We start from the raw sequence: 16095 nt of genomic DNA, 5'->3' as shown, positions 1-16095 counted from the left end.
TTAAGTATACTGCAGGAGTAGTGACTGTTTCCATACAGAAAGAATTAACAGGGAAAAAACTGTAGAGACAAGCTATTTATCTTTAGCAATGATAAGATGGTAAATGGTTCCATTGAGTTTATATAGTGCAAGTCTTAAATTCATGTTTGATCAAGTTACTTTAAAGGTATGTTATTGTTTACACATTATATGATTAAAGCAGAAGCTAATTGTGGTGTAATTGGTGTGCGAATGGGGTAAAATGGGTGGTTTGCTTAAACCATTAACCAAACCTGGAACATTATGTTCCATGTTTGTATGTGTATATAGTTATTGGTTTCAGAATTCATAAGCACAAGTTTTCGATTCATCCATGATAATTTCAAGAGATACTTTAAGCAAATACATATGAGATGTATTATAGATGTTCTAAACATAATCCAATTGCATGATGCTTTATAAATGCTTATCGTTAAATGTGAATGGTTTAAATAATAACATCAAAAGAGCTGGTTTGCTAAAGTTTTTCAGACTGCATAAAGCACAGATCATGTTCTTGCAAGAGACCCATTTATTGAAGAAAGATTTACTGAATTTCTCCTTTAAGGGTTATACAGCACTTGTTGATTCTTGTTATAAGTCCAAAAGAAGAGGCACCCTTATATTATGGAATAACACTTACTCAACACCTAAAATATTAAGCACATTTTCAGACAAAGATGGAATGTTAAGTCTAGTGGTGCTGGAAATAAATAAGAAATGCTACACATTAGTAAATTATTATTGGATACCTGGGTTAGGAACTAAATATGTAAATAAATGTCTAGATATCATTACATTACATGCAAAGGGAAAAATTATATTGGCGGGATATTTCAATTGCTTATTAACAGATAAAGACACTTTTAGAGGTAGTAATGTTAAATTCACTACACAAACTAAGAAACTAAATAATTTCATTGCCTTAATGAATTTCAGAGGCATATATAATTTAAGAATACAAAATTAGCTATACACACTATTCATTCAGATTTGGCACACAAACAAATATTGATAAGATTTTTGTTTCAAATAACATTTATTCAAAAATAAGTGATTTTGTGATAATGTCATGTCTGCTTTCTGACTATAATGCCCTTTGTTTTAGATTGGCTGTGAAGAATGATGATTTGATCATTTTATAAGAATTCCAGCATATATAACAAAACTAAAAGGCTTTAAAGAATGGATTTTAAAAGAAATAGATACATTTGTAGAAATCAACAATAATGGAGAGGTATCAGACATCATATTGTGGAACACAATAAAAGTTTACCTATATTTAGAGTTAAAGTTTGGCACTTTCAAAAAAGAAAGGAATGGGATAAAGAACTTTCAGAACTATAAACCAAAATAGACAAGTTAAAACTAAATTTGAAATCAAATGATAAAGCAGTACATAAGGAAATTTCAAACTTAAACCAGAAATATTTAGAAATACTAAATCATAAAATTGCTATAAACTTAGAAAAACTAAAATTACAATCCTATTCTGCAAACCCTAGACATTTACATAAATTGGCTATCAGATCCAAACAAATCAATAAACAAAATCATATCAATTAAATCAAATACAGAAGTAATAGCTCAGTAAAAAGAACAACTGATCTAAGTGGTATATTAGAAGCATTTAAAATGCATTATAGTTCAATTAATGACACACACACTCACCTCTAGAGACAGATAATATAGTAGATACATTTCTTCAGGAGAATGTAGATACTAAATTATCAAATCAACAAAACAATATGCTAAATAAACAAATAACATTAACAGAACTAAAGAACAAATTAAAAACCCGAAGGACAATAAAGCCCCAGGACTAGATGGGATAATCCTAGAAATATATAACATTCTTCCAGATTACATAACAAAAGATCTTATTCAATGCATTTTCTGTGGTTAAACAAGAGTTAATGATTCCCCCTTCTTGGAAGTACTCCATAATTTCTCCTATTTTGAAACAAGGCAAAGATTCTAAATTGTGTGCATCCTACAGACCTATTTCATTATTAAACATTAATTATAAACTTTTTATGTCCATCTTGGCTAAGAGACTAAAGCGTATACTACCTAATTTAATACATTATGAGCAAACAGGGTTTATCTTACATAGGAAAGTACATGATAATATTATTAAATTATTATCTTTAATAGATATTGTGAACAAAAACAAAAAGCAATTAACTGTTATAAGTTTGGATATAGACAAGGCGTTTGACTCCATTAGTTGGTCATATTTGGAAAACAATTTTAACTGGTATAATTTTCCCTCAGATTTTACTAACTTAATACTGAAACTATATAATGAATCAAAAGCATATGTCAAAATTGATTCATGCTTAACACCTCTAGTAAGAATTCAGAAAGGGACTTGACAAGGATGCCTGATGTCCCCATTATTATTGGCCCTATCAGTTGAACCTTTTGCTTCATACATCAGAAATGACACAAACATAAAATTATTTTACTTAAATGAGGAATACCGTCCAAAAATCCAGCTATTTGCAGATGATATTTTATTAACCTCCAGTGATATAGACACTTCTATACAATATATTATGAATGCTATGAATCAATTTGGGAAAATATCTGGACTAAAATTTAACCAAAATAAAACCAGAACATTATTAATCAATAAAAAAAATAAATAGAAAGCTACTAAAGGATAATACATTTAATTGGGAAACTGATGCAATAGTCTATTTAGGGATTAGTATAAAGAACACATGGCAAGAGACTATTAAATTAAATTATACAAATCTATTAGCTATAATCAGTGATTTAACTAAGAAATGGAACAAAATGTTTTTTGTTTACTATGGAAGACAGACTTACTTTAATAAAACTGGTTATTTTACCTAAAATCTTATTTTACACACAATCACTGATTTTACTCCCCACCTAAAAAGTCTTTAAAAATAGATTCTTTAGTACTTGCATTTCTTTGGTTTCCACAAAAAAACAAGAATAGCATACAAAATGGCATGTAAAAGCCTGGAACAGTAATGGAACTGGATTTCCAAATATAGAATTTTACTCCAAATCTGTTATTATCAACATAATTTTACATTGGATAACATCTATATATACCTCTAGTTGGAAACAACTACATGAGATCCATATAAATGCCACCAGTAACACTGAATCCCAATTTAATTAATCATTTGGAATCAGCAAAATATACTGGATACTTTGTGAGCATTATCTATATAATAAGAGATTTAGCCACTCCTCATATTGTATAAATCAAATATTTTGCATATTCAAAAATGTGATAGATAACAATTATAACTTAAAACAATAGCATACACTCCAGATTGTTTGGATTATTTTAATATTAATAGAATGTTGAACTTTACAGAAAATGACATAAATTCTGGCACCAATTTATAGATAAAAAGACCATTCAATCAATGAACTTCCTCCTAGCTAGATTTAATATTTGCCAAGATAATTGACTATGTCTTCAATCATTACAGCAATTTATTGAAGGTAAAGTGACAGTATTAATAAACCTAGAAACTGATGTTATACCAAGGTTGTTACAGCTATTCATTTTATGCAATTTGATGAATATTGAACAGAAACTGAGCATATCACAAGATGAACTGCTTACATTTGACCCAGTTTTTGGAATTATTCGATGAAAATTAATGGAGAACTTTCATCAAATGAAAATAAGAAATAGTTACTAAAATCAATTAATAACACCTCATCATCACTATACTGGAAATTATATACCTGGGAATTTATCCATAGACTTTTTATACCCCACACAAAATTGAACTCATAACTAAAAGTAAAGACAGTAAATGTTGAAGATGTGGTAAAATTATTGATGCCAATTGGGTTAATATGTTCATTGAATGTAAAACTCTCACACTTTATTGTAGTGATTTTAGACATTTTGTAAAAGCTTTATGGTCAGATAACTGTCAAATCACTAGTTCTTTGATATTATTTAATGTACCTACCCCAAGTGTGATTCCTAAACATCAATTACCTGTAATCTGGTCAATTTTAGCAATTAATAGAAAGAGTATTACATTGAATTGGACAAAAGAGCAAGATCTTATGTTTGCCAAGTTTATTACATTAGCAAAATCTGTATGTAAAAAGGAAATGCAAACCATTTGTTATAGAAAATTTAATGTAACACATAAAAGAATAGTATGGCAAAAACTGCAAAATTTATTAGACAAATATTGATAAGTATTCATGGATAAAGCAAATGTTTGTCATGGATGATTGTATATAGTGTAAATAGTTATTTATTCAGTATCTATTGTATGTTTGAAATATTTTGATTGTTCATGTTTAATAGAAAAACAAAATAAAAATGTTTTGAAAAAAATAAGATGATAAATGCTTCTACTTTTAAAAGATCAGTAACTTTATCAAGTATTAGCTTTGCTGATACATGTTGCAGTTACTAACACATCTATATGCTTTGACTATATGGTATTACATTGAGAGACTTCATTTATTAAGAACTTGCAATTTCAGCACCAAAATTTGGCAAAGTAGACACTCTCTAATAAAAAGTAGGAGGGGTGAACTTTCTGTATTCATAGAGAGGGGAAAGAAATAATTGTATAAAATTAGGTAAATGATCATTAGATAAAAAGTAGTAGTAATAATAATAATAATAAAGAAGAGTATGTGGAACAGTTTGATATTATAGGTCTAATTATTAATCTACCAATTCAATTATAACCCTAGCAATCAGTAACTGTAAAAATCTGTTTATATACTTTTGAGTTGTTTCATTACTCCTGGCTGTTTCTAATCATCTTTATTAAAAATTATATTTTCAAAAAGTATCATAGTTATATATATATATATATATATATATATATATATATATATATATATATTTATATATATATACAGTACCAGAATAGAAAACAAAACATACTAACATTTCTTATGTTAGCTTCATGCAGTATAGGTATATGTTTTCTTTTTAACAATTTTCATTCACTTCAACTTTAGATAAATTGCTCACTTCTTGTCTTCACTTAAATTTCACTTCTGAACATTATTTGGCATGTATTGTCCACACTAATTCCATTTATTCATATATAATTTGTTTCTTCCCTTTTCTAAAGATATTACCTCCAGTTTGGGGGTGCTGTGCATGCACCACTCTAGTAATATACAAATATTTCTAAACATTTCCTCTGAAATTTAACTTCTTTGTTTTCACTGGGTTTCTTCTTGCTTTCTTGTAATTGTTTATGCTGAAGCATATTGATCTGCTAAGCTGTGAGTTATATTCCTTTAGTGTAATTATTTGGGATACATGTCAGCTCATCAGTCGTGGTTGACATACTATATGAGGGTACTTTTTGTATCATGTTATCATTCCCTTTTAAGTGAATTAATTTTTTACTGAGAACAGGTTGAAAGGTACAAAGTTATATCACATTTTCATTTGAAATCACAAAATACTTAAGCAAAAAATAAGAGTTAAGGGGAAAGAAGAGAAAACATGGACAGTGAGCATAGTAACAAGGTAAATGTTAACATTAACAGCAAGTAAACTAATTTTGATAATAGAGGCACAATGTGTTATGTGTTCCTTCATATTCCTGGACTAGATTGATTGTATCATTCAGTCAAGATGTATAAAGGGCTTATTGATAAAAGCTTAGATAATCTTAAAACTTTAGTTGTGAAATGCATTTTGGAGTGTGCAGAATTTTGATGCCTACAAATTTAGTGTGAGTATATAATGACATATTTTAATTGCTATTATAAATGTTAAAGATTATAATAATGGTTAGTACACATATAGTTACATAGCCGACCTGAGCCATAGGCCAACTAGGTGGCCACTTAGGGCGCCGCTGTAGCAGGGGCACTTTTCTAGAATTTATCTGGTGTAGGTAGACCAGGATGGGGGCACCAGGTGGTGTTGTGGGGAGGTTGCCGTGGAGTCCTTTTGCCTAGGGCACCACTTGACCTAAGGCCGCTCCTGTGTAGTTAGTATTAGAACAAAAAAGTACACAATAACATTGTCAGAATTTCTATTGTAACAACTTTATTGCATCACACAAATAAATTTAATACCTTTTTGCTACCTCTCCCCACAGATAGCCTTCAGCCATCAGATCTTGTCCTCATTCACCAGATCTAACAGACCCACTTTAGCCTCCTCTAGGCTTAACTTGGCCTACATCTTGGGCAGGTGAGAAGATGAAAGATGCTGGTGCAGTGTCTTACAGCCACCAGAGAGTGTGTCAGCCCACTGCAGCTCCATAGTTGCTGCCTATAGGAGCTACATGTGCATATTTTTTATTTTTGTTTTATTTTATTTATTCTTTGTTAACTGGATTAGTCCCACCATACTAATAACCACTTTTCAGGGAAGACACAAGGTAGTATTTATACTAAAAGGGAAAATTTGGCCAGGGCATTTGGGGAACTTCTGCTACTCATTTCAATAAGTGCAAAGAGATCTTTTACATCCATCAGCTCCCACTAACTCAGGCAGAATCTGCCTAGGTTTATTTTCCCATTCAAAGGATGACACACTCAGGAGTACAGCACCCTCCTTGTGCCGTACTGCATTATCAGCACTCAATTTATCTGGTTTGAGAATAGAACCCACTGCCTTCTGCACCAATAGAGAATGTGCTACTTGCTGTGCAACTGACATTTCTGTGCATGCTCAACCTCCCAACTAAGTACTGTTCCACTCACAGTGTGGTGCTTATCCAGTTCTCATTCATATAATTGTAGCATGCCTAGTTCACCTCCTTCCCCAAAATGGGCAAGCAGGCATCAGATAAGGCACTCCCTCCCACCCTCCTCCAGCCAGTCCTGACAGCACCCATGCTGCTAGCTGATCTTAGGTCATCTGGGACATGGTAAGGTCTTTATACCTCTGTGCCACATGGTCATATTTAAATGTAACATCTTTTAAGCATTTATTGAGGTTTTTTTTTTGGAATACATATTTAATAACAAGCTAGTTAAGAAAGTATTACAGGTGGAATTGAAAATGCTGTAATAGTTAAAATATTCTGTGTCAGTCTATAGAACATAAAATAATATTATTTAAGCATGTTCAGTTTATAAAGTTTTTGCTGCAAAGTTACATATATTTGAAGAAAAAATGAAACCAATGAGATTAAAAGGCAAAATACTACAATAGATGAAAAGAATGAGAACCAGGAGACATAAAAAGCAATGTAAGAAAAGAAATATCAACATACTGTATTTACATTAGAAAAATAAAGCAAATACATATCAGTTCAACATATAAGTTATTACCCCATTATAATGAATAAATATAAGTCATAATGGTAAAGAGTTAATTTACAATTTCCTAATTATACTACAGATATATGGTTTCCAGTGTGAGCTTGGTAAACTGCTATTATGTAAATGTGCATTTAGTTGTATATTTAAATCGCATTTAATGTAAAATCTTTTAATCTTTTTTCTTTAATTCATAATGTGGCTTTTTATATAGTAACACACATAGTCATTTATTCAGTCACAGTACTTAAGAGCAGATTAGAAAAGTTTAAATTAGAAAATCTTTGTGATTTATATTATAGTAGCGTTGTCGCCTCACAGTAAGACGTTGTCCTGTTCGATTCTCAGCTAGAGCATCTTCTGTATGAAGACATGCGTGAATGGGCGTACCTTCGTTGAAGGTTGTGCATTAGGGCCAGCAACTCGGCACGTAAAAATCTACTGCCAATCATTAGCGGACCGGAGTACCGCTGTGGCGACCACTAACCAGGAAAAGCCGAAAGACACAACAACAACAAGAAAGTTATGAGAAATACTGTGGAAGATATGTTGAAATGAAAAGGACAAAATGAAAAGCTTTATTGTTAAATATCAGTGGGTTAAACAGTGGTTATAAAAGAGGTGGATGAATTAAATATCTTTTGACAAACATGACTGATATCTCATTTGAAAGCAACTTATTTATTACAAAAAGGTAATGAGATGCCAAGATTTGTTTATTCTTATAATGACATGAAAGGAGTGTGTTCTATGTCAGTTAATGAATAACAGAACGGACTTTTAACCTTAAAACATCTACGCCAGATTCCAAGATTTGAACTTAAAATTGCCAAAATATAACTATATATTAGCGATACTATTAAGCACTTCAAATGGCAACCTGATTCTGGGAGGTGATTTTTTTCACAGCTGCTAGATAAATCAGGTACTACTATGATTAGAACACCCATATTTTCAACTCCCATGAAAGCTTTGAAAACTTAATGAATTTAGTCAATTTAAGGGACTTAAATGATTTTGCAGAGACTTACTCTGTATTTTCCAAACATTCTTCTTTTATCTTTAGAACTCAAAGACATTAACTGAATTTAAATGTTTAATAAATTCAACTCTAAGACTGATGTTTTGAAAGTAACTTCATGCCCTCAGTGAATCATAATATGAGCTATAAAACAAAAAATCACTTCACAAAGTTCCCTCATGAACAAATTATAAAAAAATGTAAACATTGTTAAATAAAGAATTGGATATTTTAATTACTTAATGACAATGGTGAATTTTAGAAAAGCATGCTATTTCATTCTTAGAAGTCATATTTATATAATAGATTGCATCTTGTTGTGGGAATAAATTAAATAATTGGGGTGATGAAATTACAAAATGACTTATGCTCTAAGTTAAAATTCCAGAAATGTGAATTTATATACTTAGATATGGTTAAGGTCTTAAGCAAAAAACATCAACTAAACAGTATATGGTTTCTGAATTATTTTATAGCATTATTACAATATATAATAATTCTATAACTTATACAAACATAAAGTCTTTCAGCTTTTCCCAGTTAGGGGTCACCACAGTGGAACTCCGGTCTGCTAATGATTGGCAGTAGATTTTTATGGTGCTGAGTTGCCAGCCCGATGCCCAACCTTCAAAGAAGGCACACCCATTCACGCATGCACCTACCTGTATGTCTTTAAACATCACTCGACCATGGGGAGGACATTCAGACTCCACACAGATAGTGCTCCAGCCGAGAATCGAATGGGAGAACCTCTTGCTGTGAGGCGACAACACTAACCACTGCACCACCGCGGCCTGCTTAACTTATAAATATATTAATCTCAAGCAGTAAGCATAAGAAAAAGAACTAAACAGGTTGTCTTCCTTTTCCTCTTTTATTGTCAGAGTAAGGTTATCTTTAACAAATTTAATATGAAAATATGAAAAATTAGAAGGTTTTAAAGTAAATTACATCTTTCACTGTAAAACTATTTTTTCTTTGCTGATGGTATACTATTGACATCACCTAACATTAAATCATTGATAATTCATCTGGATATTTTATTAAATTGCTTCAAATGAATGGCAAAACATAAGCTGAATAAGAACAAACACAAACATTACATTAATTAATCAGAGAGCAGGGTCCATATTAACTCAATTTGCAAATCTGAATGTATATAGAAAATATTTAGCATTAGTTCTGCATCTTTACTGATTCTGTAGAGCAGATCATTTCTCAGTTAATGTATGGATATGAAGCAGGGATGTGCTTCCTTTGCTTCCCCATGTACTCTTCCTATATTGTCTATAGCTCTACATAGTGTATCGTCATCCTACTGAGCTTACTTGAAATTGACAGGGTATATCGGGGGGGGGGGGAGTCAGTCAATTCCATATAATTTTCATCATTATTCTCATGTAAAATGGAAGGCATGGACTTTTTTCCTATAAATACAAGTACAGGCATTTCCACTTCATATAGTTCATCCTTTATAAAAGGTAACTCACAAAAATTATTTTCTTCTAGCAGGGGTACTGGTAGCTTTTTTCTGTATTTCAGTAGATCTGCTACTTTTTTTTTACTCTTAAAAGTGTGCTTCTGTTTATGAATGGCTCTCTGCTTTATTGTAGTAGGAAGAGGCTACAGACTTTGTCCAAATTCCACTTGTCCTTTTTCTTCAGTGTAAGATTTATTATTTCTTCCTTAGTTTCTATACCTACTTCCTTTAGGGTTTTCTTAACCACATGGTCTTTGGTGTCTGTTCCCATGCTGTCTTATTTTATTATTTTGATAACTAGAGTCTTTTGGCAAGACTCAGTATCAGCTTTGTCTAACCCTTCCTCACATAGTCAAATCTTAGTTTGTTTTGTGTCTTCTAGCCCTCTATCCCTTTCTTTACTGGGACAATATTTTTTGGCAATTAATCTGGTTGAACATTTCCTACTAGGGCTATGTATTTCTGGAAATATATCTGGGTGAATTCCCTCACCCAGTCTTCCATACCTCTTATGAAATAATCCTGGCTTGTTATCACAGTACATGTAACATTATGCACTGCAGTTACTGGGTATAATCCTTTTCCTAAAATAATCCTAGAGTTGTTTGCCTATCATTGTTACAGGGTACCCCCTTCTATATTCATATACAGAGTTTCTGTCTATTTTCTGTTATCTCATTTTTTATGCTTGTAAAAACATTGTGCTCTAACAAAAGTAATCATGCTCCCAGAGTCCTATAACCCTTGCACTTTTTCCCCTCTCCACAAAAGTTCATTTAACAAATTTAATAACAACACAGTGAAAGGAAACAGACTATAGTTTTATTAACTAAACATTTGGCATTCTATAATCTATTTTCACATTCCAGTGGTTTCCATTCCATAGTCTTGCTTTAAAGTACTGCCTATAGGTTAGCATTTACAGCTTCTCCAGGTTTGGTGTTGCTGTTGGTGACAGTGCAGTATTTTGCTTGTTTCAGTTTCTAGTACTTGTGTGGATCAACCTCCTCAAGATGAATATAGTTTTTTAGTGATTCCCATGTTAACTTATGAGGGCAGTGTCTTGGTCCATTCAGTTTCTGGGCAGTTTTTTCTAGCCACATTAGTCTCAAATGTCACCAAATAAGCTTCTACATTCTCTTCTGATTTGGGTTTCTTTAGGGGTGTGCTCCGCTTTGGGATTTCCAGTAAAGAGGATGGAGGTGGCTGATTCACCATCTTGACTATCTGCTGTTTAAGATTGGAGTTGTTCAATTCTTTCATAAAAGTTGAGTAGACAATGTATGGTGCCTGCAATTTTTACTGGGAGAACTGTTTGAAGAGCTGTAGTTGAGTTCACTAAACAGTACAATAGCTACCCTTCATAGAACAATTAATCAAGAGAAAAAGCAGCCATACTTATCTTTTGGCTTCACAAGAGCAACTAGAACATTTCATCAAGGCAACTCTTCCTGCCTTGAAGTTCATCTTTACAAGAATAAACCCCTATTTGGGCACAGTGATTTTGTGACTCTCGCACAGTTTGAGAGGAGACAAGATTTCAGTTATTTTTCCTTCAGTCTTTCTTTCCTTCATGATACCAGCCTGGCACCCTGGTACCTGTCTATGCCTGATTTACCAGCTATCTCCTTATCTTGTTCCCAAACTGTTGAAGTGACCCCCCCAACCCCATGTACATAAATGGGAAAAGGAGTTGTGGATGTATAGATGGATATATATGTATATATCTAAGTGAGATACTAAGACCTGCTTTAAATTCTGCTTAGGTACTAACTTATACGGCCTCTTAATAAAGGCATGCATGCATTAATGTGCTTCCTGTTGCTTTTAGAACAGACATATTTTGATTGCTTGAATATGTGTGTTCTTTTAGCTTTTTTGAAAAAGGGAAGTATTCACTCATCTTAGTTCAAGGGGAAGGTGAGTGCAAGCATTCCGTCCATATGATTGCTTTTTCAGCTATGTTGTATCTGAATCTTGGTCTGAGTAGTTCTGGGAAGTCTGATATGTTTCCTCTTAAGTGAGTAGGACTGATATCTGAGGCATAACTTGATTATTAATGTGCTTTGATTATTGTTTTATGCTTGTCTTGGTATTGTGTTAACCTAACTGGTCATTCATCTGTGTGACCATATATACTTAATGTATTGCTATCTTAGGCTAATCAGTCTATATGCAATTTCTATTTATTCATTGGAGTATCTGATTGTAAGTACTATAATCACTATACATTTTAGTATTTTTCTTTCTTTTATATATCTTATTTTAATTAATTATAATTGATGTAATTGTTATGCACCTTAATGTGAATGTAGGAGCTTTTTTCAATGAATTTCTACTGAAAATGGGCCTCAAACCAATGGGGCAAGCTATTCAGAAAAACATAAGTAAATAATAATATAAAATATCAGTAGTATGTTTTACTATTTAGTCATTCTAAGACTCCAACCGACATATTTTGAAACCAGCACCATTAATTTTTTAAAGTTAATTTTTGCTTCAGATGTTCTCCAAATACTAGTTCCAAAAAGTTCCAGAAAAACTTCCAGAAGGAGTCTGAATTCCAAAAATAATAAAGAATCTGAACTGGTTCTGGCACCTTTTGTGTTTCTCTAATATCTAGTTTCCATGCAGTGAAGAGTACGTTAATATTATACACATTTGTCACAGTTCTACATTAATTATTGTTGAAGATCTTGCCAAATTTGCCAATGCCAAGAACAAACTGTCTTCTTTTTTTGGCAGATATTTTAAGTAGTACTGAAATGAAAGAAGAAGTTTTACCCTGAGACGAACAAAAACTATTTTATGAGCTTTGCTATGGTGTTTGCTGTGCAGCATTTATATTTAATTTCAGAAGTTTGTCCTTCTTTTGTTATATTTCTCATGGCTGACCTCCAAAGACAGCTCATAGGTGGTTTTATGATATTATTTATATTTGTTTATAACCCATCTATGTGTTTTGACCATGATCTTGCATCATTTGACTTATTACACATCTATCAAACATTCTGGAATGCACGGTCAATCTGTCGTTAACACATTCAAATTTCATAAGCCTTCCTTTGTAAATAAAATATGTTGGACACAGTGGTGGGTTTAAAATTGTTTTTTAATCCCATCTTCAATTTTATTGCTGATTTTCAAGATTTCTTAAATGATAACAACACATCTGTTATATGTAATACATAGTTTATATCTGTAACTTTTTTATGGGTTGGAGGGACAAGTTATCATTCTATTAGTTTTTTTCCTTAAAATACTTGCACTAACATTATCAGAGAATCTTTAGTCAGAAAAAGTAAAGCCGAGATTCATAGAAAAAATCGTTCATAAAGTAAGGCTACAGTGGAGGAAGAAAGCATGTAAATGTCCTTATATAATGCAAAAACAACTGAGGAAGTGAATTTTATCTGACTTACGTTTCTCTGTGTTATGGAGACATGTGGTACTCATTGCATTTATGGACAGACTAAATAAGCTTATTCCTCCTGCCATCAAACAAATGTAATGTAATCTACTGTAGTGCGGTAGAAATATACTTTCATTTAGTAGGGCATCTATATCACCAGTTTAACCTCTTTCCTAAGTCATGTTCCACCCTCCCCAATTCACACTGAGAAGGCCTGTTTGATGCTTCCCTTTTGTTCTTGCCCCTTTGCTACAGCTTTACTGAAGCACTATCATAGATTAAAAAACTCATTCTTTCTAACACTCAAAATCCTCAGCTTTCACTGACCAGACGTTATAGTTATATTGTTGATGAGACAGACTTTTAGGTAGCCACTTGTTCCCAATAGATGTGCTCACTTCTGGGATCCCATTTCTCTCTCCCCATTTGAGAACACAGTTTCTCTCTATATTCCTATACTAGCTACTTTTAGAGCATAAAGAATAATTCTGTTCTTTTGGTTTAATTTCTCCAAGTTTATGGGTTTCTAATACCATGACAGGAGTAGATGCCATTTCTAAGTCAAAGTATGATTAAAGTTTGCAAATTATTATTGTTTCAGTCTTTGATGTTAGCCAAAAGTGCTCTTCGTAGAACCTTCAATGTGCCCAGAACTGACTCCTTCTTCATTTCATACAGAGTTACATGTCTCGGTAGCATATCTAAATATGACTGTAAATTCTTTTTTGAGACCCGTTGATCCCATCTTTCTTCCACATTGCCCCTGTTTCTGCTTGCAAATCCTGGTATTTTATGAGTTTATGTCTTTCTGTATGTAGGACACTTTAATCACTGGGTATAGCAATTTCAGTGATCAAAGCTACTTTTGTCTTCTTTTCATGGACTACTAGATCTGGTTTTCTCACATCTATTTTTTTGATCTGTTGGTAATGGGTGATCCCATGTGATATACATTTCATCATTCTCTATAATGTTTTGTGGCTCATGTTTCCAATGCTTCTCAGATACTTCAATATTGTAATGTTTTCACAACCCCCAATCCAACAGTCTTTCCACATTATTATGCCTTTCAGTATGCAGGCCCCCTGCCATTATTGTATTACACCCAGCAACAAGATGTGCAACTGTTTTCAGTTTTGTTCTACAGAACCTGCATTTGTCTGTTTTTTTCATCGTGTACAGTTAGACTTTGTTAACCAACATGTACATAGTCCACTATCCTGGGCCACCAATATTAACCTTTCATCTTTTTGTTTAACTTTATTGCTCCTTAACCATTAATGTATCAGATCCTGATAGACATGAGGTTGTTCCAAGAGTTTTCTGTACTTGCAACTGTATTTTTGCTTTTTTCCATATTTCTTGGCTTTTCATCTGATCCTTTTCCATATATTCCTTCTTTTGTTTTACTGGATTCTTTTTTAATTTCTCTAAGTCTTTTGGGTTTCTAATACTATGACGGGAATGGACCCCATTCCTAAATCAAAGCATGATTAAAGTTTATAAAATTAGTATTGTTTCAATCTTTTATGTCAGCCAGGAGTGCTCTACTCAGCACCCGAAATGTGCCCAGTAATGACTCCATCTGCAGTTCGTATGGGGTTACATGTATTGGTAACATATCTACATACGACTGTAAATTCTTTTTTATAAGACCCGTTGCTCCTATTACTATTGGAACTGTCTAGATATCTTTCATCCACATTGCTCTTGTTTCTGCCTGCAGATTCTGATATTTTATGACTTTGCGTATCTTTGTACACAAGACACTGTAGTCACTGGGTGTGGCAATTTCAGTGATCAATGAATGTTACTCTTGTTTTCTTTTCTTGGACCACTATATCCGGTTTTCTAGCATCTATCTTTTTAACTGTCGGTAATGGATGATCCCATGTGATGTAGACTTCTTCATTTTCTATGATGCTTTGTGGATCATGTTTCCAGTGTTTTTCGGCCACTTCAATACCATAATGTTTGCACAATCCCCAGAGCAACAGTCTCACCACATTATTATGCCTTTCAGTATACAGTCCTTCTGCCATTAGTGTATCAGAACCAGCAACGAGGTATGCAACTGTTTTCAATTGAGTTTTACAAAACCTACATTTTCTGTTTCTCCCACATGTTCAATGGACTTTATAAACCAATGTGTACGCAGCCCACTATCTTGGACCGCCAATATTAACCTTTCATCTCTTGGTTTGAATTCACCTCTCCTTAACCATTCCTGTGTTTGTTCCTGATCAACACGAGGTTCTTTCAGACGTTTTCTATACTTGCAACTATATTTATGCTTTTTCCACATTTCTTGCCTTCTCATCTGATCCTTCACCTTACATTCTTTCTTTTGTTTTTTGGTACATGCCTGATTTTTATCTACTTCTGGTTTGATTTCCATTCCTGCTTGATACCAATAAGCTTCTGCTAGATTAAGCAGATAAGTCATCTTAGATTTATTCTCCTCATGTTTCAAAACTTTCACTACGTTTGGGTCTTGTGAGGTCAGCAGATATGTGTGGAGTCCCATGATTGCAGGCCCATCCCTCCTTCAGAACACAGACTATATAATCTTGGTATGCATTGATTTCTAATAAATCATTTGGTGAGCATATAGCATCCTTCTTATTTTCCTGTCTAATCTATCCAACACGTAAGTTAGACAGGAAGAGCAAATTGGTTTATAGCCTGGATTTTGTTCCTAGATGTCAGTGCTGTTTTCAGGATTAATTTAAGTCTTCTTAAGTATTCCTTACTAAGTTATATTTGCATCTGTTCATGTTTTATTGTTAATCCCTCATCAATTCCCAAATATTTATACACTCTTTCTTGCTGAAGTTCTTTTATATCACATTTGTGTCACAAACTGATGTTTTCCTGGCGTTGTAGCTTTCC

Source organism: Protopterus annectens, chromosome 6.part0 (assembly GCF_019279795.1).
Source record: "Protopterus annectens isolate FY-2018-M chromosome 6.part0, PAN1.0, whole genome shotgun sequence".
Lineage (NCBI taxonomy): Eukaryota > Metazoa > Chordata > Ceratodontiformes > Protopteridae > Protopterus > Protopterus annectens.
The sequence above is the reverse complement of the archived record's forward strand: the minus strand, read 5'-3'. Positions refer to the sequence as shown.